At 35.9% G+C, this 27,794-nt stretch overlaps 1 protein-coding gene across 10 annotated transcripts in view; it reads right to left on the bottom strand.

Annotated features, from left to right (window-relative positions):
• ZNF518B (zinc finger protein 518B) overlaps positions 1-27,794 on the bottom strand; it is an 81,610-nt gene that overhangs the window by 43,067 nt on the left and 10,749 nt on the right. For 2 of the 10 annotated variants that reach the window (XM_056802430.1, XM_007496722.3), the window contains exon 1: positions 10,535-10,672. The gene's annotated coding sequence lies outside the window, so the exon portion shown is untranslated. Of the gene's footprint in view, positions 1-498; positions 649-6,617; positions 6,634-8,737; positions 9,609-10,068; positions 10,174-10,534; positions 10,673-21,742; positions 21,801-27,794 lie in introns of those variants that run through there. The other 8 variants (XM_056802428.1, XM_007496728.3, XM_007496724.3 and 5 more) reach the window with 8 other exon arrangements.

The following is a 27,794-nucleotide window of genomic DNA, read 5'->3' as shown; positions in this document are numbered from 1 at the left end:
AATCCAATCTCAGGTTAACTTAGTTGGGCAACCATAGTCAAGTCGCTTAACCTCTCAGTTTCATCATTTGTAAAATGGGGACCTAACTCCCAGCATTGTAGGGAAGGTCAAATGAAATATTTACAAAGTGTTTTGCAACTCTAAAGTTCTATGTAAATGTTAATATTTGCTATGACTAGGAAAAGGGCCACATTTTCATTTGAGAAAGGAGTGGAAGACATAGAATGATACAAAATGAGGGAGGGAAAAGAGGGAGCTCTCTGTGAATGGCTCTTTTTTCAATGAAGCAAAGTTCTCAGCTGAGAAGATAGGATGTAGGGAGTGCAGAGGCAGGCTTCAGTGGATAAGAAGTATTACACTAAAACATCAAAGCAAAAAGTCTTCATTCAACTTCAGATTGTTCATTTTATTTTCTCATTAGGCAGATATCCCTGGCAGTGTCAACAGAACTATGCCTCTGATTTGACTTCATTTCTTCCTCTGAGTACAAGTTTGTACCTCTTTTCCTCTGATCCCTTCTAGAGAACAGAGAATTTGAGAGCATTTGCCCTTCCAAGGACTCTCAGGTTCTGTGGTACTGTCAGGTCTGGCAGACATATTCTCTTCATTGTTCACTGTTCATAAGATGAGCCACCACTCTACTTTGTCCTGGGTGGAAAAAATGAATGTTCTTATTTCCAAACAAGAGTACTTTGCCATGATATTGCATTTAAAAACAAAATTTAAAAGTTATACAGCTATGTGCAAAAGTTGTGTTCATGTACAAATTGACACTTTGAATAGAGAATAAGTAGGAAACATTATCAAAACCTAGTACTTCATTAAATTCAGAACATTCATAGTGAGGTCACTACCTTAAAAATCAAAATAAACTTATTTTCTCTCCAACTTGGTCATCTGAGATGCAATATTATAGAGAAAACATTGTGAAATGAGCAAGTCATTTATTAAGTACATTTCATGTGTTTCATATTGAAACTTTGTTTCATACATTTTAAGTGTTAAGGATATAAATACAGATAGTTCCTAACCTCAAGGAGTTTACAATCTAATAAGACAAAATGAAAAGAAGCTAAAAAGGTGAGAGGCAGGGAGAAGGTACCAATCTCAGGGGAGAGTAGAGAAATCTGTCAGAGAAGTCCCAAAGTGGTGTAGCCAGGTGAGAAATGAGAAAATGTCCGAACTGAGCTCTTCCCTTAAATGGAGGTTTGGAATTCATGAGTCCACCTTCCAAATCAGGCAAATGGTAGTAATGAGTTAGAATATCAAGGCTGATAAGACTTTACAGGAAGATGAGGCTATCCCAATAATAAGCTTCTGGGGGCATAGTGGAGAAATCAGAAGTTAGAAAGTAGTGGAAGCCAGGCAAGAAACAAGGGGCATATCATCTAAGGTTGGCTTCTTTTAAAAAATGTAAGCCATTCTCTTTTGCACTGTATAAAGTCATTGTCTTTTGCAAAGTATTGCTCTTAACCTGTAATTTCATCCAAGTGTAATCTCCTTAGTGCAAAAAGATGCCAGTGCAATTCAACAATTTATCTGCCTGAGAGAACTGCCTGAGGCATCAAGTTGGTAATTATGCAACATTAAATGAAAGTCATGTTTGTATGCTGTATTCTCTCAGAGTTCTCCTGCTACTCAACATAGTGATTTCCTCCAGATGTCAGGTGTGTTCCCTAGGCAAGGTCGTTTACTGTTCAATAATGTGACTCAGGTGGCTTCTTCGGCATTCTAACTAGCTTCTCAGTTCTGGTTTTGCCCACGTGTTCTGTTTAGTTTGACTTGTTCTCTCCATATTTTCTGGTCAGCTTGTAGTTTATGTTTCTCCTTGCTCTTTACATTTATTTCCACTTATATTCCTGATCCTGAGATATTCCACCTGATTTCTCATGGAAGTCTTTAATTCTGTGGTCATGAAGATTATAGTCTTTCCCTCCCAAATGATATTGCTGTTGCATTCAAACTATGACTCTCTTAATGGAATTTCCTTTATGAGCAGGGAAATTATGCTCTTTTGCTCCCAGCACTACCTAATTTTAATGAAAACACCTCTAACAACCTATATATATAGATATATAGGCTAGAAAAGTATACTCAATTGGCCACCCTAACCTCCAAAGATCTAATGAACAGACAATAAGAAAATTATTCTCACTATAACCCCTGAAGATGTCTTTTTCTTCTCCTTCAATTATTTCCTTATTAATAAATCACTAATAAAATAGAAGCATCTTAGCACTATAAAATACCTTAAGAGACCTATTCCCAACCCAATCATTTTTACCAATGAGGAAACTGAAACTAAGAAAAAGAGACTTTTAAAATATAAAATCAAAATAAAAGGGTGTCAAAAAAGTTTTGTCACAGTTTTAAGCCTTAATGGCTTTAAAATGCATTAATCTTTTGGGGCACCCTAAATAGTTCTTAATTTTTGGAGAACTGTCACTTCCTCAAAAAATGGAAGAGTTTAGGATTTTCTTTCCTTGAAAGATTCCTCTTATCATATTTTGATTTTTTTAAGCTACAGATACTTCCTATCCTGCCTCAAAGGACTGGAAACACAGCAGACACTGGCTACAGCAACCATTAATTAATTAATTAATCATACAAATTAGATATAAGATTTTATAAGACTCAAAATGGTAAAATGAGAATCTAAATGCTTTAATATTCATTTGGAAATGAGGCCCTAGCTCTATGACCTTAAGACCCATTAAAGATTTTGCTAACTATGTTTCCTTGGCAAATTGAAGGGAAAAGCCTATTATATTCAGAAATTGCCCATCCTATTTTGGGATGGGTTTTGGGGTTTTTTTTGTTTTAGTTTTGTTTGTTTTTTTGCCTTCTTAAAAGCCACAATTTGCCTCTCTGTATCTTCTACCCATTTACCCTGTTTGTTACCTGCTCTGGGGCCAAGCAGAATTCTAAGCCCTCTTTTACATGATAGCCTATCAAATACTTGAAGATAGCTATGATGCTCCTTCACTCCAGTCTTTTCTTCCCCAAGCTAAATATCCCTAGTTCCTTTAAACAATTCAGGTATATTATGGTTACCAGCCCCCTTCCTTTCCTGGTTATCCACCTTTAGGCACACTCCAATCTGTCAATTCTCTTAATAAAAATCTATAACCCAGACTTGAATATAATAACCCTTCAGCTAAAAGGAATTGCCACAATTAACTTTTAATAAGCTATATCTTAGCCCTAGCAGGTAATGATGTATTTAAATCTCAAGTGAATTCCTATTTAGATAGCTAAAACCTTTGTCCAAAGACAGCAGTGATATGAATATCCTACTAGACTAAAAAGCAGCTTAAGAAAATCTCCTCAAAAACCAGTTTGCTTAGGGGAAAAACGAATAGCATATAGAACTAAATAGAGATCACAGACAACTTATAGTATTTCCACATTGCAAGGTGTACACATAGAAATACATGCATATTCTTTTATAGTTTGTAAATGAAAGGGAACTGTACTTGACGTCACCATAGTCAAGTTTTAAACTGACTCCAACTTCCTAAACTTAAAAGGTTTGGACAAGTCACTTACTCCTTTACCCTGTTTCTTCCTTTATAAAATGGAACACCTAATACGTGCATTTAATTCATAGAACTGCTTAGAGGAAAGCATTCTATAAATCTTAGTAAGCAGCACAGAAATTAATTTGGTGGAGTTTTAAAAATAAAATACTAATTTGCAAACCCTTCACCAAAATTACTAAATGGCCCTTTAAGGTATATCAGAAACATTTTAAAGTCTTTCATGTGCACAAATAAACAGTTTTCTTGAGTTTCAGGAGTACTCTGAATGTCCTCAGCTGTCATTTTCATTGATCAACAGTTATTATAATAAACTGCAAGTTAAAACACTTGAATAACCAAATACTGAAAGCAACAATACAGAAATTTTTCAAGAGAACCTCCATTTATAATTTGGTTGAAATGAAGATTAGTAAAATCTGAGCAGGCACTGCAGAAGAAACCTAGTCTTTTGGAATGTCATTGTGTGTACTGTTAAGTGTAAAGAAATAAAAAGAATTTGATGAGCACTTGCTATTCAACACCAAGCATTGGGGGGGGGGGTTGAAATACAAAAGGGCTGTCCTTTATCTTCAAAGTACTTACATTTTAGTAGAGACAAGGGAGGTATTTTGGTCTATGAAGTCACAAAGACAAATGAGTTAAACGGGAATCAAGTAACATGCCCTTTCTAAAAGCAGTATGGCTCCCAAAGCAAGTGTATTGAGAGGATGAAGGACACATGTGCTCAGACAAGTGGCAAAATGGCATGAAGTAAAAAGCCAATATGGGTAGAAAAACTTTAAATTTTAAATTTAAAACCACTAAACTACATTTGGCAAGTAGACATTCTTTGGGCAAATGTCTTTTAGAAGACACAATGGCAATGGAATTATAATATAATCAAGGAAGTACCTTAGAAGATTCATAGGATTTAGAGTAGGAAGGAGAGTGGGACTTAGTACAATACTAAGACTAGAGAAGAGTATGCTTTGAACTTGTTTCTTGAGAAAGTACCTACCTTTCTAACATAAAAGAATAGATATCTAGTTTTCAATTAAGGAATATAGGCTAAGATTCTTCTAAGTATAATTCCCTAGGGACATGGGGAGGCAAGGACTTTGCATTCTAAGATGTATTTCTTGACATCATATTTCCAAACAAGGGCTAGTTTATCTTCAGAAATAGATGAATCAGAAAATAAATTGAAAGCAAAGAATAATGGAGATGAATAGGAGACACAGTTTTCAGATGTCCATAAAGCTGAATAAATATAAGATATTGCAAAGGATCAATGATGAACTATATCCTCCTCCTCTCAGGAGAAGGAATGACGATGATAAGCCCAAATTGTTGCATATTTTGTCAGATGTGGTCATTGTATTTGATTGCCTTCATCTGACTTTTTATTTATGACAATTTTCATAGCATGGAGTTACCAGGATATATCGATGGTATTTTTTAAAAAAGGGATCAAAAAAGTTGTTGGTTTTTTGTTTTGTTTTTTTAAACCAGGTCTCTGAAAAGCAGAAACTACTGATACTGACAGCTTAAAAAAATGAAATAGCTTCATGTGGAAAAAGTTGCATTCAGCAAGTTAGAGAAAGGGAGTCTTTAGTTCCTTTTTTGAAAACGAGGGAATTATGTGCTTGGCATTACATGCTTTTGTTTATATCTCAATAACTTTTGTTTTACCTTACCATAGACCATTTGTGCTAATGTAATCATGTAAAAGTTTGAATTGAAAAAAAAAAGATGACACAATCCTGAAAGTTTGGTTTCTTGTGGTTCCACTTCTAACAATGGCAATAAAAACATTTAAAAGTGAATGGATGAGGCAATTAGGTGGCTCAGTGAATGGAGTCAGGTCTTGAGATGGGAGATCATGAGTTAAAATCTGACTTCAGACATTTCCTTCAGACATTGTCTACCCCTTACCACCTTTATGCATTTTCTAAACAAACCTAAAATAACAATTTGCTGAATGTGATTTTTTTAATAAGCCAATTTTACAATTTTGTATTCCGAAACCAAAAAGTTTGGATGTATACCTCTACCTCTATTCACCACCATATCCCCATCCCAAATATATATGGCTTAAAATGCCTTTTCCTTTTCCTGCTCATCTCCACAGCACTTTTTTTTTTTTGGGGGGGGGGCCAAGAAGGACAGTTAAGGTTGATTTAATAAGTCACGTCTCCATAATTATTTAAGAGTTTCAAGGAGCTTTTCTCATAACAATCCTGAAAGGAAGAAAGTACAAGGATTACTATATTTATTTTAGGGGACAAGAAAAATTTAAGTCAGAGAGAAAAATAACTTGCCTCTGGTTATACAATTTCTATGTATATAGAAGTTTAACCTCTAGTCTAATCCCCATGGCTAAAATCACAGATACAATCTTTTCTCAAAAGATAAAGGTCATAAGAGTAAGAAATATTTACCAAACAACTGTAAAGAAAGGACTAAAGGACCCCTATATGGGTTAAAAATAATGCAAACAGCTGGGAAACTTGTTCAACTAATGACTTTTTAGGAGTTTTTTCACTTTCAGAATAAAAGGTCATACACCACCCACTTTTTACCTGCTATGGCACTCTGATAATTTGGGTATTATTCTGCATCTTACCTTACACAGAGACAGCTATATGGAAAAAGCACCAAAAAAGGTTTCAGAAAACTAGATTTGGCTGGCTTCAAGACCTCAAAGGATCATGCCACAAGCCTACATAAGAAGTGCCTGAGATTATGTAGTACACTGTTAATGGTTACTATTTACTACTGCAAGTGCAAAGGCAATCATATAGTAAAATGAGTGCTAGACATCAGGTAAGAAAATCTGGACTTAAATCCCAGCTCTGCCACTTTCTAGGTTTGTGACCCGGGGCAAGTCTGTTGTTGGAGACTCGTTTTCATGACCTGTAATATGGACATGATGATCTTTGTCCTGACTCTAATAGCTTCATGTTCTTTTTCTTTCTCTTTACTGTTCTCTCTCACACATAACCGATGCAGACCCTCTGAAACCAACAGGTCATGGAAGTAATTAAAAGCTTACAGTTCTATAATGCTTTAGAGTTACAAATCAACTGCACTTACATTATGCAATCTTCACAAAAATTGAGTTAATAGTAAAAATATTAATATAGCAGCTAACATTTATATAGCACTTACTGTGCATAAAGTACCATGCTAAGCAATTTACAATTATTACCTCATTTGACCACCCAACAAACTAGAAAGGTGGGTGCTATTATTTATTATCCCCATTTTACAGTGGAAGAAACTGAGGCAGACAGAGGTTAAGTGACTTGCTCAGGATAACTCATCTAGATAGTGTCCAAGGTACTTGATCTTCCTGACTCCAGGCCCATTCCACTGGTCCACCTAGCCATCTGAGATTGTTTATACATTGAAGAAAAACATGATTGATTACTTGGTTCAATGGGTATATGATTGGGGATTTTGGCTTTAAATGATCACTCTATTACAAATATTAATAATATGGAAATAGGTTCTGAACAATGATACATGTATATAACCCAGTTGAATTGCTTGTCATCTCTAGAAGGGGGAGGGAAGAGGGGAGAGAAAGAACTTGAATCATGTTCTTTGCTGCATATAACCATGGAAAAATATTCTAAATAAAATTAAAAAAATAAAAAAGATTGTAACTATCTTCACTTTATAAATAGGAAGACAAGGACTTGGAGAAATTTTGGGTCCAAATTTCACATCTAACTAGTAAGGCAAGAATTCAAACCTAGGTTGTCTCATACCTAGATCACAGTTCTTTCTACTATGCTACATACAATATAGGCGAGGAGACAAAGAGCAATGAAGAGCACCAAAAAAGAACATACAGAGATAAAGGCAGAGTTAGAGCAGATGGCAAGTACCAGAGAAATGCCTAATTGTTTGGAAAACAGCATTTCAGCTAATAAAATGCCTCTCCCTTTTATGGAAAGACTGAAACGTAGAGCATGAACTTTTTGGTCTCTATTAATAGCATTATTATATAGAATGATATATTTATGCATGAACACAGTCCCAAAATGGAAAGGAAATTAGGTTAATTATGGTATGAAACAAAAACTGATAATCATTTGTGTCTAACAAAAATTGTGCAACCTGAGGCATCTGTCAACATTTTTTAGCATCTCTTGTGCCCTGCACTTTTCCACCTGAAATACATACATTAACATTTACTGATTATGAGGTAGACTATATATCCCAATGGGGCAGGAAGTATGATTTCTTGATCAAGGCAATCCATAGTGCTAAGAAAAGGATCTTTTATAAAGGAAGTGATTAATTTAAAATAAATCAATTTCCCTAATAATTGCCACTATATCAAAGGGCATAAGCATTAAGTACTTACACATAGGTGCCAACTACTGTGCCAAGCACTTCATATATTTATTTCATTTTATCTTCACAATAACCTCATAAGGTAGCTATTATGATACTCAGTTTACAGTTCAGGAAACTCATATATCTAGTAAGTGCTGGAAACCAAATTTGATCTAACACTTTTCAAGAAATTTCCAAATCTAGCATTCCATCTACTGTGCCACCTAGCTGACATGGAAGTAATTACATAGAAGTAATGCATATTTCAGTTTGGTAATTAACAATATTTCATATTACAATGTTTTTGGAAGAAGGAACATAGCTACCTATAATGAAGATTAATTTAGGGAGGGGAAAAATAGCAAGATTCATTTTGCCCTGAAGATTATAGAATCCTAAGAGCTAGAATGGACATTAAAAAATATCAAAAGGTACCACACATGATAATAAAATTGAAAAAGATTATTTTCATTTTTCATAAAAACATACAGAAATATAAAAATTATCTTCTGACACCAAAATAGGAGAAAAAAAATCAAATTTTTTATTTTTAAATAGACACTTTATTTTTAAACAAATCAAGACATAACATTTTTTCATGCTAATTAATTTTGGATTTTATTCTCCCTCAAACTACATTTTTTCATTAAATATTTTACAAATATGGTTATTTAACCTCAAATTTTATGAAATCAAATGTGATGAAAAATGGCATAACATGCCTGAAGTACATATAGATATGGTAAAGAAATGTATTGTGGTATAATGGAAGAATTGGATTGGGAGCTCAGAGACCTAGACCAAAGCAGGGTGACCCTGGGAAAGTCACTTAATTAAGAAATTCAAATTCAGAAAGCAAGTCATACCTCATTTTGTATGCTGTTACTGTTGAGTCCAATGTTTCATAAAAAAACATACAAATGTCAGGTATTAGTATTATAAATGACAGAATACATACTTGAAGATCAAAGTAATCCACTTCTTTTATCTGTATTTAAATTCTCTTATCAAAAGATGCCATTTCTATCTTTTCTTTGCAGAAAATATATTTCACCTCATTGTAAATGGCTGCCTTTTAGATTAATACAATTTTAACACTAAATAGCTTTTGCCTTTTCAAGCAGATGGAACCTACCACTGGATTCTGAACAAGTCTGACATCATGGTGCTTCATCACAATATAAATTCTTGTTCTACTGAGTTAAATGCAGAAATCTCACATAGCAGACAAGTTCACAGAATGATTGTCAGTTTGTGTTATTCCAAAGTTCAGTAGTATTCTTAAAAATCCCCATTATGGTAACAAAGACAAAGGAATAACAATGATTAATAGTCTTTATAGTCAACAGAGGGAGTTGGTAGCCTAAGTTTCCTCACCAGGAATTCATTACACCATGAATAGGTCAATATATGCCAACATTGAATGAGAGAATTACATTTTATTTTTGTTTGATATATATTATCTGGAGGCAACTGAAGCTTAGAAAGCAATCTGTATTTTAAAGAAATGAAAACCAAAAATGGCAATACTTACCTCTCATGTATACTATGTTTATAAATTACATCAATCCTACTTGGAATCGGGTGATTGCTTTTCCCATCGAGTTCAGGGATGGAAATTCACCCTAGGTGCTTATACAATGTTTAAGAGATATAGCAGTAACAAGGTTTAAAAAAAGGAGAAGGAATTCATGGCAGAAGATATATCAATGGAGAAAACATACTTCGTGCTGATTTGTAAAGCCTGGGGCCAAGAAGAACCAACGGGGGGGGTGGGGGGGAGAAGGGGGATCCAGATGTAGGAAACTTGAGATATTTGTGTTGGGTGAAAGATGGCCAATGAGGGACTCTGCAGCCTGGTTCACAAAGCTTGGCACCCAAGAACACTGAATAGGAAAGGCTGAGTCGTGGAAGCAAAGAAAGAAAGATCTTTGGGGAGGTTTACAGGGAGGGTCTCGAAAAGCCAATAGGCTACCCTGGGTCCCCGACACCCATTCTTCTCGGTGCAGCTGTATTCCGGATCCCAACGTCGCTCAAAGCTCAAGACTGCGCTAACATTCTCCAAGGTAATTAGCAAAGCTGCAATTCGCCCCATTACGTTGATAACACAAGAAGCCCTTCAGCAGGTGGCTAAAACTTATACAAGGTCCATCACCCCTTAAGGCTGCAAAGAGAGGGAGTCTTCACCCCTTCTTACCACTTCACTGAAGAGGGCTGGGATGTGGCAGCCAAATTCCAGGCCAGTAGCACACGATTGGCAACAGTCGAGTTCTTTCTCCCATCCCCTCCTCCTCCCGGCCCACACCAATGCCAGTCCCAGCCCAGGGAGGGCGCGCTCACTCGATCGCTGCTGCCCCTCCCGGCCAAAAGCTCTCCTGCAGGCCAGGCCCGGCCTAGCTCCAGCTCCGCCCGTCAGGCCAGAGGACTGACAGTAGAGCCAGGGGTCCTAGGCCCTGTCACCGGGTAGGGAGTTGTGAATGCCCCCAGCCTGGGCAGCTGGGAGGCGCGCGGCAAGGCCTCTGAGGCCGGGCGTTCAGCACCCCGCGCTGGTGGCTCATCGCCAGCCACAGCCTGGGTCGGGGCCTCCGCCATTTAAAAGGCCGGCCTGGCCTAAGCAGGAGCCCGCTATGGGCCTCGCGACGACGTGGACAGATGCTACTCACCAGGCGGACCAGGCAGCCCCGGAATCCGGGGCGGCACGGAGCGCTCGGTACAGGCCCGCAGCTCCTGCACCAGCCTATGGCGTCTCGGCCGGAAAGCTGTTGCTGCTGTTGCTGTTGCCGCTGTTGCCGCTGCCGCCGCCGCCGCCGCCGCCGCCGCTGCGGGTCATGGAGGCGCGCGCGCGCCGCACTGTGTAGTTTCCTACTCCGCGAGCGGAGCCGCCCCTATTCTGTGGAGCATGCTCAGTGGCCACCTTGCGGCTGCTCTGGATCTTTGGAACTACCGATCCCGCGCCGCGGAATCTCCAGATTTTAGTTCCTCCCGCAGGAAGAATGGAGACCTAGGAGGTCTGACTATTCGAGGAAAGGAGCTGGGAGTGCTTTCTGCGAGGGGGTTTTAGCTGTACAGTTCGGAGCACACCGAAACCATCCATCCATCCACCATATCCATGCAGTGCTCTAACTGCAAATCGATGTCCAAGTAAAGCTATACATGCACACGTTTACTTTCTGTTTACGTATGGCATAAATGTAGATATCTACATAGCTGCTACATATAAAATTAGACTTGACATTGGCTGATTGCTTCCCCCATGGAATTCTGGAATGAAGATTCGCCCTAGGAGTTTGCAGTGTTTAAGAGATAAAACAATAACAAGGTGAAAACACACACAGACACACACACACACAAGAAGGAAATCACAGCAGCTGGTGCATGAACAGAGAAAAATACTTTGTACTGATTTCACAAACCTGGCCAAGAAGAACCAAGGAGGAGGATAGAGGAAATTCTAGATGTTTGTGTTGAATGAAAGATGGACAATGAGGGCCTCTGCAGCACACTTCACAAAGCTTTGTACCCAAGGACTCTGGGTAGGAAAGCCTGGGTCTTGGAGGCAATGATGGAAAGTTCCTAAGGGCAGGTTTACAGAAAAAGGACCAGAAAGTCAATAAGCTGCCCTGGGCTTCTGATACCTTATCCCCACTTTCCCCTCTTGTCTTCCTCCAAATGTCCTGTATTCTGTATTCTGAACTTGAGCAAGACCCAAGGCAGTGCTAACCTCTCAGGCAATTACCAAAGCTACAATTTGCTCCAATGTGTTGGCACAGCAAAAAGCCCTCCCTTGAGTAGGTTAAATCCTACTCCCTCCCTTATCCCCAAGATTGCAAAACAGATATGAACACATGTAAATACATATATGCATATAAGCAGGTAAAATACATATGTACATGTATACATAGATATGCATATCCATATGCCATATCCCCATAGTGCTCTAACTTCATGGGATGGCTAAGCTGAAAATTGGTTTTTAAATAACTGATTGCCAGCCATGAAGTCAGGTGGTCTAAAATTTGTCAGATGAGTACAGTCTGGGAGCAGGTTTGTAGAGTATGACCCCTTTGCCTATATAGTCTCTCTCCTCCTCCCTATCATCCATGTCATCTAGCAGAATAACTGCTTGCCCAGTAAGAAATTCTCCATCTAGGAGTTCAGGAGTTGAAGGATAAAAAAGTGATTTCCAGACAACTCCAGCTATCTCTTTTGGGGAATCTGTCAGGATAGACTTCTCTCTGAAACGGGTGGTAGAGAAATGAAAGGGAAATGTGATTACTTTTTTTCTATTTCTTTGGCTTAGGACAATCTTTTGCAAGAACAAAAAAAAAATAGTAACTCATGAGAATTTTGTAAAATGATGTCTACTTGCTGAAATAAAACCATATATGGTTTCTGAGAATGATTTGTAGTTCTTGTTCAGTCATGCCCAACTCTTTGCAACACTGTGGACTGTAGTAGTATGCCCAGGCTCTCTATAGAGTTTTCTTGACAAAGATACTGGAGTGGTTTGCCATTTCTTTCTCTTGTGGATTAAGGCAAACAGAGGTTAAATTACTTACCCACAGTCACATAGCTAATAACTGAGGTCACATTTGAACTTAGGTCTTCTGATTTCAGGCCCATTGATTTATCCAATGAGCCACCTACCTGCTTTCTAATGTAATGATAGCTGGCATTATTTACTTTTTTTAAGGTTTGCAAAGTGCATTAAATGTTTTTTTTATTTTTTTTTATCCTCAGAACAATCCTATGAGGTAGGTGATAGTATCCTTATTTTCTAGATAAGGAAACTGTAAATTAGAGAGATAAAGTAATTTGACCAAAGTTATACAGTTAATAAATGTGAGAGTTAGAAAGCCTGAGTTCAAATCCTTCATCAAAGTTCCTTGCTCTATTCTGCCTAGAAGACTGTAAATTTCCAAACTACTTAACAATTTTGCCACCGGGACTTTGTAGAAACTTTACTGTACAAGGCACTTGAAAGGATAAAGCTTGTCTCCCCAAATGACTATATTTATTCTAGAATCTTGGATATCAGACTTTGAAGAGCAATCTAGTTTATTTGCTGATGACAACAATTTTTTAACTGGAGAGAGAACATTGGGAAGGATATTGATCTGACTAAATTGTTCCTCTTCTCCTTATTAGATGATACAAAGATATATCCAACCCTGGTTATCCCATTAAGTTTGAACAAATTTCTGCTCTTTGCAATTGGAAGGAACAATACTATTAGGTGTGTAATAATACATTGTGCCTAATGGTCCCTTAAAAGTTTAAAGCTCAGGGGACAGTTATTTGGTTCAATTGATAGAAAACCAGGCCTAGAGATGGAAGTTCCTGGGTTCCAGAATGGCCCCAGACATTTCCTAACTGTGTGACCTGAGTAAGTTTCTTAATTCCCACAGCCTGGTCCTTACTGCTCTTCTGCCTACAACTAGATCATAGGGGGTGGCTGAGTGGATTGAGAGTCAGGCCTAGAAATGGGAGGTCCTAGGTTCAAATCTGACCTCAGACACTTCCTAGTTGTGTGACCCTGGGAAAGTCACTTGCCCCCATTATTTAGCCCTTACCACTATTCTGCCTTGGAACCAATATTGATTAAAAAAAAAAAGTTTAAAGGTCACCAATTTTAAGTCCAGGCTCAAAGCACTATGAGTGGTGACTTCTAAACTAATACACAAGAGAAAAGGAAGAGCTTTTCTTTCCACCTCTCCATTGTCCATGTAGTCTAGCAAAAAAAAACAAAACTGTATGGTCAATAAGAGACACTCCCATCCTGTGGTTTGGAAGTTGCAGGTAGAATTATTTTGGTGAGATTAAACTCCAGGATTATTCAAGTTATGATTTTGTAACTTCTTTTCTTATACTTTCTACATGAAAGCTCTTGCTTGAACTTATTATTTCTACTAAGTAGAAGTTAATGGAAAGTATATACTGGTTGAGGTCTCATGAACTATAGCATTAAAAGTCCAAATCCAAAGGAAACTCCTTGAACCTGGCTTTAGACACAATCCTTGGGTATCATACCTATTAAGTATGATATTATCAGTTACTTTCTGAGACTAATATATCAACTGGTAGAAGGAAGAAGGGGGAAGCAATTAGCTAGAAGTAAACTGCTCCCCCTAATACTTATACTATTTTTTAAGAAGGAAATTATATTAGAATCAAGAGACCTTAATTTAAGTTCTCCTTAAAAAAACTTTTATTTGAATCAAGTATCTTTCAAAACTGGGAAATAATTTTATAAATGGTTCAAATCCATGAGGAGAAAAAACTGTTGTTTTTTTTCTTCATTTAAAAAGCTTTTCACATTATTAAGGCTTCATAGCAAGTCCTGTCATTTTATCACCACAGTTAAATTCTAGCAAGAATCAGATGACTTTTTCATGGAGATATCTGCAAATAAAATGTTTTTTCATTCAAAAGAAAAAAGATACATTTAACTCAATCCATAGATTTAGGAGGGTCTGCCAGAGGTTTAAGACAAAGGGAGAAAGATGGTCAAACATCTTCATCAAACTCTAGACCAATCTCTTATTTTCTCAATACCCCAGGCAACTCTCTAAAACTCCAACTTGCAAAATCAGTGTCAGTCTGCATTGATTGAAAAGGTTTTCTCACCCGCAGTTCCCTAGATGAATGAAATGACAGGCCTTACTTTAAAAAAATTATATATAACAATGTACTAAACATTAGTGATCAGCCATTAACTTTTATTACCTAGCATCTAAAGATTAAGTATAGGATACTATGGTAAGCTGACTCTACAAAATGCTGTAAGAATATGCCAAGAGCTAAGAACCTCATTCTGGAGCAGGACATAAAGAGTTATATTTAAAAAGTCAACAAGTATATATTAAGCATCTGTTATGTGCCATGCACTGAAGAAACAAATAAAATGAATAAAACAATCCTCAACTCACAAATAGTTGCCATACAAATAGGGAAGACAAGTGCAAGTACAAGTATATCCAAAATAAAATTAAAAGGAACAAATACAGAGCAGCTAGATACAAAATAGTGTGAGAGGGAGGGAATTAACAGATGAAAAGAATCAGAAGGGCTTCAAGTAGATGATGCATCTTGAAAGTTATAGAACTAGGAGTCAACTTCAGGTCTCATGGCTCTCAGGTTTCTTTCTAATGTAAATTAATCAAAAGTGGACTGCTAGAGATGGTGAATTCTTCTCACTAGAGGTCTTCATTTCTTAAGTGCCTATTTGTCAAGAGTATTTTAGAGCATTCTACTTACCTGTGGACCCTATTTTTTATATAAAATGTTAAAGCTGAAAGGATCCCAGTGAACTCTAGTTGGAGAGACAAGATCCAAGTCAAGTAATTTATCCCTTTCATACTATGTGATCCCCAGAAAGGATAAAGGGTCAGTTTCCTTATTTATAAAATGAGATTATTGCACCTTTCACTTCTAGAATTCTAGGAAACTGGAATTTACTGGTTAGTAATACTTGCATTACTGTCCAGGGAAATTATAAGAAAAAAGGCTTTGTAAATCTTAAAGCACTATAGTAGCATGAGTTATTATGTAGGAATACAAAGAAATAGGTTACTAGGTAAAAAAGGCCTAACAATAGATCTGATTAGGAAAAAACAGAGTTGAAGGAGCTAGATCTATGTAAAAAAGGCCTAACAATAGATCTGATTAGGAAAAAACAGAGTTGAAGGAGCTAGATCTATCTCTACAGATTGAAGAGACTTCAGTAGATAGTAACCAACCTTCTATTTTACAAATGAGACCCTAAAATACAAGAAAGATTAAGTTACTCACCCAAAAGGCCCATAGTAATCTTCAATGGTGGGATTTGAAACCAGGTATTCTTATTTCAGAGTCACAATTGAGATGTGAAGGCATTTAGGAGAATATTGGACCAATAAACTTTTCTCTGGCTGAAGAATTGCAATCTAGTTTATCAGTGGTGGAAGAAAGTGAAGAAGGGGCAATAAGGAGGGTACTATGTACCCAGCATATGTACATCTCTATGGGGCTCAATTCATAGAAATTTTTAATTAATTAATTTATTTAGAATATTTTCCCATGGTTACATGATTCATGATTTTTCCCATCCCTCTGTCTTCCCCACTTCATGAGCTGACAAGCAATTCTACTGGGTTATTTATACATGTATCATTGCTCAAAACCTATTTCCATATTAATGCCAAAACCCTAATCATATCCCCATCAAACCACTTGTTCAATCATTTGTTTTTCTTCTGCATTTCTACTCCCACAGATCTTTCTCTGGATGTGGATAGTATTCTTTCTCATAAGTTCCTCAGTGTTGTCCTGGATCATTGCATTGCTGCTAATAGAAAAGTCTGTTACATTTGATTGTGAAACAGTGTTTCAGTTTCTGTGTACAATGTTCTCCTGTTTCTGCTTATTTTGCTCTGCATCAATTCTTGGAGGACTTTCCAGTCAACATGGAAATCCTCCAGTTCATCAATCCTTTCAGTACAATAATATTCCATCACCAACATATACCACAATTGGTTCAGCCATCCCCCAAATGATAGCCACCCCCTCATTTTCTAATTTCATAGAATTTTTTAAACATTTCTAAGAAGTCTTGAACTGAAATGTTTGTTCTTTCCTTAACCTCCATTGTGATGGAAGCATCCAATTGTGCTATTTACCAAAGAAATTTCTTATGCCAGATCCAAGAATTGCTGCCCAATCCACTATCTATATATAATCTTTCCAAAATGTCCCCTAGAAATGTCTGCTCAATACACTCAGTTGGGTTTAGAACTCTATATTAACCAAGGGGAATAAGAGAAAAAAGAGGTAGGGCTGATAAAAAAAAGAGTGCAAAATAGGGAAGGTAATGGTCAAAATTAAAACATATTTGAGGAGATAGAGTGTGAAAGGAAAGATAAAAATAAATAATAGGAAAAGTAGGATAGAGGGAAATACATATTATTCATAACTGTGAATGTCAATGGGATTAATGCAATAATAAAATGGAAGTGAATAGCAGAGTGGCTTAAAAACCAAAATCTTACTCTATATTTTTTTACAAAAAGCACATTTGGCATAGAGATCACATAATGAGTAAAGTTAGGTTCTGGAGGAAAATCTATGATGCTTCAGCTAAAGTAATAATACAAATTTTAAAAATTTAAAAAACATGAGTAGAAACCTATATATATATATATATATATATATATCAGAAAATACAAAAGCAAAAATAAACCCAATTAAAAGATAATCAAGGAAACTATGTTTTGCCAATGGTACAATAGACAATGAAGTAATATCAATACCAAACACATATTCACCAAAACATGTAGTATCTAAATTCCTTAAGGAAAAGATAAATGAATTATAGGAGGAAATAGAAAGTGAAACTATACTATTGGGGGACTTTAGCTCATTCCTTTCAGAACTAGATCAGTCTAACAAAAAAAAAATAAACAAGAAAGAAGTTAAGGAAATGAATAGTATTTTACAAAAACTTAGATAGGATATATGGAGAATATTAAATAGGAATAGAAGAAAATATATATTTTGTCAGCACTATGTGGTACCTAAACAAAAACTGATCATTTGTTAAAGCATAAAAACCTCATAACAAAATACAGAAAGGAAAAAATATTAAAATGCATCCTTTTCAGACATTAATGCAATAAAAATTACATTCTAGAATGGGATATGGAATCAGATTACAAATAAATTGGAAACTAAATAATCTAATCCTAAAGAAATGAGTGGGTCAAAGATCAAATCATAGAAACAAACAACTGAGGGTCTGTTGAGGAAATAGTTGAACAAGCTGTGTATATGGTTATAATGGAAAACTATTGTTCCATGAGAAATGATGAACAGGATGAGTTCAGAAAAACCTGGAAAGACTTATATGAACTGATACAAAGTAAAGTGAGCAAAACCCAGAAAATGATGTATCTGGTAACCAAAATATTGTATAAAGATCAACTGTGGAGGACTAAACTATTATCAGCAAAACTAGATCCAAAATCATGATAAAAAAATCTACAGCCAAAGAAAGAAGTGTTGTAATATGATTGCAGATTGCACACCATCTTTCATTTATTTCTTTCATGAGTTTTTTATTGTATATATGATATGTGTCTTTAGCCAAGGCATGGGAAATATGGAAATAAGCATTGATTGAAAGCATTAGACTATTTACCACCTGTCATTTTGATGGAATGTGCTATAAGAATTCACAAGAAGGATGATTTAGGAAAAACCTGGAAAGACAAATGAACTAATACAAAGTGAACAGAACCAAAAGAATACTATGCACAGTGACAGCATATTTTTGATGAACAACTGTGACTGACCAGTTTTTCTAAGCCATATAGTGATCCAAAACAATCCCAGAGATTCATGAAAAATCCCATCTGCTTCCAGAGAAAGAGATGATGGAGCCTGAATGCAGACTAAAAAGTATACTATATTTCCCTTGTTTTTCTTTTTTTAATTTCAAATCTGCTTCACAAAATAACTAATATGAAAAAAAGTTTTACATGATTACACATGTAAAATCTGTTATCAGTTTGATTATTATTAGGGAAAGAGGAAAGGGGAGGAGATGGGGAAAAGAAAGTGAATTTGGAACTCAATTTTTTAAAATCAATCTTAAAAAAATGTTTTACATGTAATTGGGGTGAAATAAAATATTTATTTTAAAATGAGTGGTTTCAATGAGATGACCTCTAGGATTTTTTTCCAGTCAGCATACTGAATATGCATGTCATTTTCCTCTGTGGATGCTTGCTCCCTCCCCATCTCTCCCATTCAGCATCTGGCTTCCTATAATAAACAGAGAAATGGAAACGCAAGAAATATTTCTATAGGCCCCAAGTGAACATACTAGATAGTGATGCAAAATAACGCTGCGTCGCGGTAGATTTGCGAGGGTTCTTTTAAAGGGTCCGCATGTTTAGTTTCCCCTGTTTCCTGTTCTAACCATACAAGAGTTAGCTGCAGCCCTCACCAGCTAGTCATTGAGTTGATCCACCCTATCTAAGTGGATATTCCTAGGAAGGATTCTCTCTGTTACTGTGCAAAAAAAATGGAGAAGCAAAATCCAAGAACAGGTACGCTATTTTCTGCGGAACTCTTCCGTTTCAAAACTTCTCAAGATCATTTTGAGGATGTTGAACGCTAGAAAGTTCTTAATCTGGGGGTCTGTGGATTTTAGGACATCAGCAAATTTGAATGGGGCTTTAAAAAATTTCTCTCTAATCTCTAACTGAAACTAAGCACTTCCTAACTTTTGTTTTGCCGCTGGATTTCAGTGGTTCACGAAGATAGGAGGGGTGGGGTCGTTTTGGGGAGGTGGAGTGGGGGATGGCGGCAGTTAAAGGGAAAGACATTTGGGTCAGGAGGCCAGAAAGGTTACCAAACCTGTCTGTGGAACCAGCTCCTAAACGGTTTCTACTAATTAATTCTAATTAATTCTTTCTATCCTTTTCTCCTATGTTTTCTCCCTTCTTTCCCTCGATGATGGGGATTAGTTTGAACATATGGTCTATTTGTAACTTGGAGTTTTATTTTTTATATCTATATACAGGAACTCCTTAAGTTTAGACAACAATGAAAAAAACTGAGGTTCTGATGCCAACAGATTTGTCCAAGATTACAGAGTTCGAATGAAACATAATTTAATGTATAAAACAGATAATCTATGCATTGCCTACCTTATGGTTTGTTATGAAGATTAAATGAGACCATGTGTTTAAAACACGTTGTAATCCTTAAAGTGTTATTCCAGTGGGAATCGCTATTATCTCTACATAAATGAGGACTTTATAATATCTTGTGTTTCATTTTCTCATGAGACATAATTGGTCACAATGTTTTATATAATGTGACTACTTTCTCTAGGGTCTATAGACCATAACTTGTACCTTTGAGGTTCAAATTAAATGTCACTGGAGAATAGGGTTCTCAATTTACATGGGGCTGTGGTGGTGGGTAATAAAAGTGCAGGTGGTTGACAAAATCCTTGATTTTTTCTCAATCACGTGTTCTCTCAGCTATTGTGAGCAGTGGTGCTCCATCTGCTTTAGGAGAATAAGTACTAGTTTCTATCTTGGAGATAATCTGGTTAATGATCATCTCCATTACTATGAATATCAAATCCACTCCTAGAACGAAGTAAAGTGGGAGGAAAAGGAAAATTAGCATTGACCCGGGTAGGAATAATTGTCAAAGTCAGTAGTAGTCTGAAGGTCTTGGGGGAAACTTCCTATATCCCTAAAGGGAATGGAAAATTGCAACAGTGTTACAAAAAAATCTAAATTAATTTATTTATCATAGAACTTTCCTGCTAGAACAAATTAGTTAGTAGATAGTAGTTAGATCAAGGACTAGAATTCAGGACTCCTAAAACATTTTTTTCTCTTTTCCTCCCTTCTTTTTAAAGTTTAAAAGTTTGTAAGTTAAATAGTGAAATCACAATGCTAGAAATTGAAACATTTTTTAGCTTAAAAATCAAGTTAACATAAAATGTTGAGGGCAAAAAAATCAACACTGCCACTGCCCTAGTGTGGGCATTCATTGCCTCATGCCTCAACTATTGCAATAACTTTACATTTAATCTCCTAGACTAAAGTCTATCCCTGCTCCACATCTGGTTTCCTTTGACTCTTAAATAAAGTCCCGCCTCCTCTGAAAGAAACTTTTCTCAGTCCTCAGTCTTAGTACCTTTTCTTTGTGATGTTCTCCAATTTATCATGCATATATCTTGTTAATACATAGCAGTTTGCATGTTGTTTCCTCCATTAGACTTTGCTTCTTGAGAACAAGGACTATTTTTTACTCTTCTTTACAACTTTAATACTTAATATAATTCCTGGTACTTAATAAGTGTTCAAAAAATGCTTATTGACTTAACTTGATAAGCTTCTGGTGACTAAATCACTTAAAGATTACAAAGAAATAAAATGATAAGTGATATGGAAAATATAAATTAAAAAAATAAGCAAATGAAAAAATATAACATAATCCTAAGGAATCAATGGTTTGAATAACAAATTATGATAAAAAATTTTATTACATAAAATAAAAATGAAACAATGTACACAAATTATGGTATACAACTATAGAAATACTTAGAAAAGAAGTATATTAAGATAAAACCTCATGAATTATAAAATGTTACCAAAGATTTTAAATTCCTATATCTTTAAAAGACCTTTCATTAAAACCAACTTAGATTTATATCAGGAATATGAGTTCAATAGTATTATAATTATAAGCATAGTAAGTCATTAATTTAAAAAAGTATCACCTGGTTATAATAAATAGATTTGGAAAATGACAAATTGAGTGCTCACTAATGTTAAGAAAACATTTTAAAAAGCATAGAAAGCATAGGAATAAAAGGAATTTCCTTCCATATATTCTAAAGTATCTAAAACGAAGGAAAGTTTTTCCCAATTAAGATCTGGAAAAAAACAAAAAAACCATTATCTTCCATCTCATTTAATAGATTAATAGCAATCCTACTATAGCAATAAAATAAGAAAAAGAAATTGTGAGATTAACTTTATGCAAAATCTCTACTTTCAAATATCATAGTTTAGAGAACCCTAAAAAAACTGTGGAGAGAGATAAAATCAATTTATTGTTTCATAAGGTAGTAGGAGAAAAATGAATAAAAAGAACTAAATAGATATTTAATGTTCATAGATAGGCATATGTTAATTTAAAAACTAGTGTACAACTGAACAGATCTAGTGCTATACAAATAAAATCACTAAAAAGACACTTGACAGAATTAGAAAAAATAACAAAAATAGTCCATTTAAAGGAATAAAAAATAAAATATATTAAGGGACATCATGGAAACCAGATTGGAAATGAGAGGGACTTACTTGTTGCTTTAGATCTCAAATTATACTGTAAAGTAATAAGTAGCCCAATTTTCTCATCCTGGATAAAAAAAAATAGAAAAGTGAATCATTGGAATAAAGCAGATAAATATTTGATAAATTAGAACATTAGATAAATCTAAAAACAGAAACTACTGGGGAAGGAACATCTTATTTAATAAAAACTGCTAGGAGAACCATAGTGCAGTTTGATAAGTAATTAGTGAGATCATCTTACATCATGTATCATAATAAATTCCAGTCAGACAAAATACCTAAATATAAAATGTCATGGCATAGAAGTTATACATTTCACATTTATGTATAAGCAAACAATTCATAACCAGATAAGGGATAAAACAATAAGATAAAATACATCTTGGTTATATAAATTTTAATCTTTTGCATAAGAAAAATGAAAATAACTAGAAGCAATATGTGCATGTTTATAGACATACTGCATATGAATATACATGTATATATTTATATACACAGAATCAGTCATTGTATCATGTATTTCTGATAAAAGCCTGACATTTGTGTCAATTCCCTATAGAGTTTTAATGAGATCAATAGGCAATCCTCAACAGACAAAAAATCAAAGTACATGATCAAAGAGTATCAAAAGAATAATATCAATAAATTAAAATTTTCAAAAACTGAATTATCAGAGAAATCTGAAAGACAGTGTGGTAAAGAGTTGGCTAAAGTCAGGAAGACCTTGATTAAATTTAGCCTCACATATACTGCCTTTTTGACCCTGAGCACGTAATTTAATATCTTGATACTTGACCCACTAACACTATAAATTTCAGACAATGGGGACCTGTGTGGTAGAAAGAACTTCCTCATCCAGGCATTCTCTGTCCTGATGAAATCAGAGGACAAATATAGACTAAACACACAAGTATTACCACATTCATCAAAATTAGCAAAAAAAGGCTAAAGATCAGACAAAATATCTTTGGAAGGGATGTGAACAGATAGTCAATATTTGGATCAATGTATCATACATACCTATCTGTATATCATGAGGACATTGATAACAAGAAAATGTCATATGTAAAAAATGTTTATAGCAGAATTATTTGTACTAATTAAAAACTTAAAATATATGCTTTGTGATTAGGAGTAGCTGAATCAATTGTTGTACTGTATTTTTGTATAATGAAATACATCATTAAACTGAGTAATGAAGAATATGAAGGAATTCAGATAGAGATTAGAGAAAGAAATGTGTTGTTGGAGAGAACAGGGCAACAGTCAGATTTCTCCAGTTAACACAGCTTTGGCCTGAACAGAGGCTACTGGGCAGAATTCTAAATAAATAGATGGTCTTCTAATCCTTTTTCTGTTTGAGGGAAGAGGAGATTTATCTTTACTGGGGGAATAATCTTTTTTTTTTTTTGGCCTGAAAAGTATTTGTTTATTTATTAGAATATATTTCCATATTTCCATGATTCATTTTCTTTCCCTCCCTCTCCACTCCCAGACCTGACAAGCAATTCTGCTGGGTTGTACAAATGTTACCATTTGATAACTACTTCCATATTATCATTTTTGCTATAGAGATCTTTTAAAGCCTAAACCTCAAATCACATACCCATATATACATGTGATAAGTGATGTCATATGTTTTGCTTTTGCATTTCTACTCCCCTGGTTCTTTCTCTAGCAGAGAATAATAATTCTTAAAAGCTAAAGTGAATTTCTGACCATAGGTTAAGTGACACTTGAACAGAAACAATTAACAGGAGAGCTTTAAGAAGTTTAATGGCAGAAATAATCTCAGATTAGGCTACTTTTCCTTCTGCTATATCCTGAGTTAAAGAGAAGTGATAGCTATTGGATAAGAAACTTAGCTAGATGGAAATGAGTTGCAAGTGGCCCTAAGAAAATATAACAGCTAAGAACTATATATAAGGCACAGATTGAATTGAGAGGTCTGTTACCTCTCTTCTGTAAGGGAGACTCACTGACCACCACTTCCCTCTAGTGGATAGTAGAAGTGGTTAAAACAGCTGCATAAAAGACTACAACCACATCGTTAGTGGATGTCTTCTATGTCCCTATAATCAGTCGGATATAATGACCAGCTAAAGAGAAGAGTGTATAATAGGACACAGAAAGCAATGTCAATTTGTGAGTACAGAAACAACTGAAAGCAATGTGATTGAGTGAGAATAAGATTGTATAAATTCTCAGAATTCTGTTGCCCCCTTTTTTTTTCAAAAAAAAAAAAAGGATTTATTATCTATTAGTGATAGTCCTTTGTATGAATGTAATTTGATGAAAAGGGGATAGACTGGTAAGTATAAGTCAGGAACTATTCTCCTCCATAAGAGCAATCAGGAAAATGACTTGCATTCTGATCCATTAAAATCATGCTTGTAGCCTAGACACAGTTGAGGGCTGGCAGATTGTTAACATTTGAACCTGACATCCCTAATAGGAAAGATCATCCAGCCTTGATGATCCTATATCCTGCCTGTCCATCCTTCCCAGATAGACTGATGGCAGTGCAGTCTTTGCCCTCCTCTTCCTATCTACAAAGGTAAGTGAGATCCCAGATTTCTGTGCATGCTACCCATGAGTCATGTTTTTATAGACAGCCAAATACTGTATACATACATATTTATATACATATATATTACATAATTAAAAGAAATAGAAGTACATGGAATCTTCTGGAGTCAGAAATTTTTTTGTTTTATTAAAATGCATTGTATAACAAGATATGGTTTTTTTCTTTCTAGTCGAGATATAGGGGGCAGCTGGGTAGCTCAGTGGATTGAGAGCCAGACCTAGAGAAGGGAAGTCCTGGGTTCAAATTTGAACTCAGATACAACCTAGTTGTGTGACCCTGGACAAGTCACTTAACCTCCATTGCCTAGCCCTTACCACTCCTGCTTTGGAATCAATATACAGTATTGATTCTAAGACAGAAGGTAAGTGTAAGATGGATTATTATGAGACTGGCCGTAAATTAATAATTTTATTAATAAAAAGTAGTGGAGGAAAAAGATAGGAAAATAGGGGATATACGGGTTAAACTTATCCTTGCTGCTCCATTTAGCTTGCCCTAGCCATGATCACAGGGAAGTCTAGCTAGCAAGAAACATGAAAGAGAAGAACATGAAATCCCCACTTGCCTCAGGTTATCAAACTTTTTCTCTGCCCACTCTTACACATCTTGTCTCAGGAGCCAACTGTGCCTTTCTATTTTGCCTGGGCTACCCAGAGGGGCAGTCCAGGGGACAGTGCAGGGGACATCGGCCCTGCCCTCTGTCTCATGATCAGTTGACTCTATTCTATTGCTGCCTTTTTCTGGCTGCCATACTATCCTCGAGACCCAACTCACTCCATGATTTCCTTCATATAATCCTTGCCTCTGGGTCAAGTTCAGGCTCCTACCAGTTGTTTTACTTGAAAAGGGAAGGGTAAATTTACTTCACATGGTCAGGGTTTAAAAAAAAAATTATCTAGAGTCTTCACACTCAATTCAGCAATGGAAACAGTTCTTAAATTCTCACCAAACCTCTTCCTTTTTTTTTTTAAAGGAGTCTCTGCTCCTCTTTATCATGAAAACTTCAAAGCCTCCAATGCTATTCCATTTGCCCCTAGATCAAATATAGAGGGATATGATCTTCTGGGGTAGAAAGACTGAAGGAAACCCAAAAAGTGGCCGAGACCATAAGGCTCCCTGTGTTTGTGAGGTTGGAGAGAAGCAGTAGGTGATATCAGGATAGGGCATGGGAAGGAGGGTACAGTCCAGGAAACAACTGTCATCCTAGGTCCTTTTGCATCATGGCAATTTCCCCTGCTTCCACCCCGACATGGTCCTGTCTCTTTCCATTTGTCTTCCTTTGCTCTATTCCACTGGCTTCTCCCTGCTAAATAATAATTCAATACAAGGGAGTCCTTAGCCATTTTTGTGTCAGGGAATTCTACAGTGGTAAATGAAGCTTCTGGATCCCTTTTCAGAATAATGTTTTTAATTACATGAAATAAAACACTGAAGATTACAAAGTAAACCAATTATAATCCAAAAAAGATGTGATTTTCCCCCCATCCAAATGTAAAGATCATTTGAAATCTATCTAATTAGCCCTGAGCAGGGTCCATATATCCTGGGCTAAGAACACCTGTTCTATGTGTAGCACACGTGTATTTTGTATATTTATTAATACATATGTATATATTTATGTATACATGCAGTTCATTTTCTTGAGCATTGATATATTATTTTTTTAAATATTATAGAAATAGCTAGGTGGCTCAGTAATTAGAAAGCAAGACCAAGAGACTAAGAGGTCCTAGGTTTAAATCTAGCCTCACACTTCCTAGCTATGTGACCTAGAGGAAGTTACTCAACTCCAAATGCCTAGCTCCCACCATTCCTTTGCCTTAGAATCAATACTTAGTATTGGTTCTAAGACAGAAAGTAAGGGTAAAAAAATATTATCCACTTATTTTCTTGTATAGAGATAATTGTAGCTGGTCCCAGAGGGTCTAAAGTCTTAAGCTACTCTTCTGCAGTAACAGTAATAATAATACTCCACCATCCTGGCCAGAATTCTCTCTTTTATCATGCATACCTTTAAGCCACAAAACTCTCCCTGACTTTGGAAATGTATTTTGGTGAGCAAAAAAAAAAAACGATTCTCTCACTACATCAACAAGTATATATGTAGCATTGCCTCTGAGCAGAGCTTGCTAAAAGATACAAAGAAATATAATGATAACATTTATATAGTGTTTTCAAGTTTATGTAATGGGGATTCTCACCATGGAGAGAGAGACTAGAAAGCATGCTTCTGTTAGAGTCAAGATAATACAGATGAAAGTGCCCTGAAGAGAATGGGATAAAAGAAAGGCAGATGAATGGAGGAAAAAAAGAAGGAAGAAGAGACTGAACTTGTGGGTCAAAAGGAAGGAGAAGGAGAAGGAAGGGGAGGAGAGAAACAGATAAGGAGCCGGTGGGGGGGGGGGGGGAGAGAAAAAAAGGATTGGAGGAAGCCACAGCACATTTAGATATATGGATTTCTTTATTCAGGTTCCAATGGGAAAAAAAAAATTTAATATAATTAAACTTCCTTGCCGGAGACATTACTATTCATGTCTACAGATGCTATTGCCTCTACTCCTCCAAAGGAACTTAGCCACTTTTCCTCTAGAATAGCTCTGGAGTTTGGGGTAGGGGCTTATATTGTAGCTCCCCATTTGGGGCTATTTCTACAACTCACAAACACTAAGTTGCCAGTATATTACTACTCAAGGTTCTAGGGATAACCCTGAAATTCTAGATTTCTAGTTCTGTTACTTGTGGGCCACTGGTAAAGTTCTCAGTAACTGTCAGCCAGGCTTAACATTTAGAAAAAGTGTTTTCATAATCAGCTATAACAAAGTTTCAGTGGTTACAAAAAATTCCCTTAAACTAGGGCTGTTTCTCCCTTTACATATAAAAAGTCTAGGGAGAATGCTTTTATGTCTCATTATCATTGTCTTTGAGTCCAAACTACAAATGAGGCAAAGGGGTAACTTGTAGCATCTGGTCATTAGGAATCCTTTTCTATTTTGTAGTTGTCAAGAAATTTCCCTTAAACAGAGATGTACTGGACCCATCTTTTTCTGATTTGGGAGAGTCACTTGTTAAATTTTCAGTGTGAGCATTTATACATCAAAACGTGGTAAACAAAAGGGCAACTAGCTGGCTTGGTGAATTGAAAGCCAGGCCTAATGATGGGAGATTCTGGGTTCAAATCTAGCCTCAGACACTTCCCAGCTGTGTGACCCTGGGAAAGTCACTTAACCCCCATTGCCTAGTCTTTACCACTCTTCTGCCTTGGAACCAACAGTATTGATTCTGAGGTAGAAGGTAAAGGTTGTTTTTTTTTTTTAAGTGGTAAACTACAAGTTGGAGTTTGATTCATTGTTATTCATTCATTCAAAATGTTAATAATGCAGATTAAAATTTAAAATGTTGGACATACTTTAAAAAAGGGAGAGAGAGAGAGAGAGAGAGAGAGAGAGAGAGAGAGAGAGAGTGAGAGAG

This window comes from Monodelphis domestica, chromosome 6 (assembly GCF_027887165.1).
Source record: "Monodelphis domestica isolate mMonDom1 chromosome 6, mMonDom1.pri, whole genome shotgun sequence".
Classification (NCBI taxonomy): domain Eukaryota; kingdom Metazoa; phylum Chordata; class Mammalia; order Didelphimorphia; family Didelphidae; genus Monodelphis; species Monodelphis domestica.
Note: the sequence above shows the minus strand (reverse complement) of the source record. Positions and strands in the feature narration are given on the sequence as shown.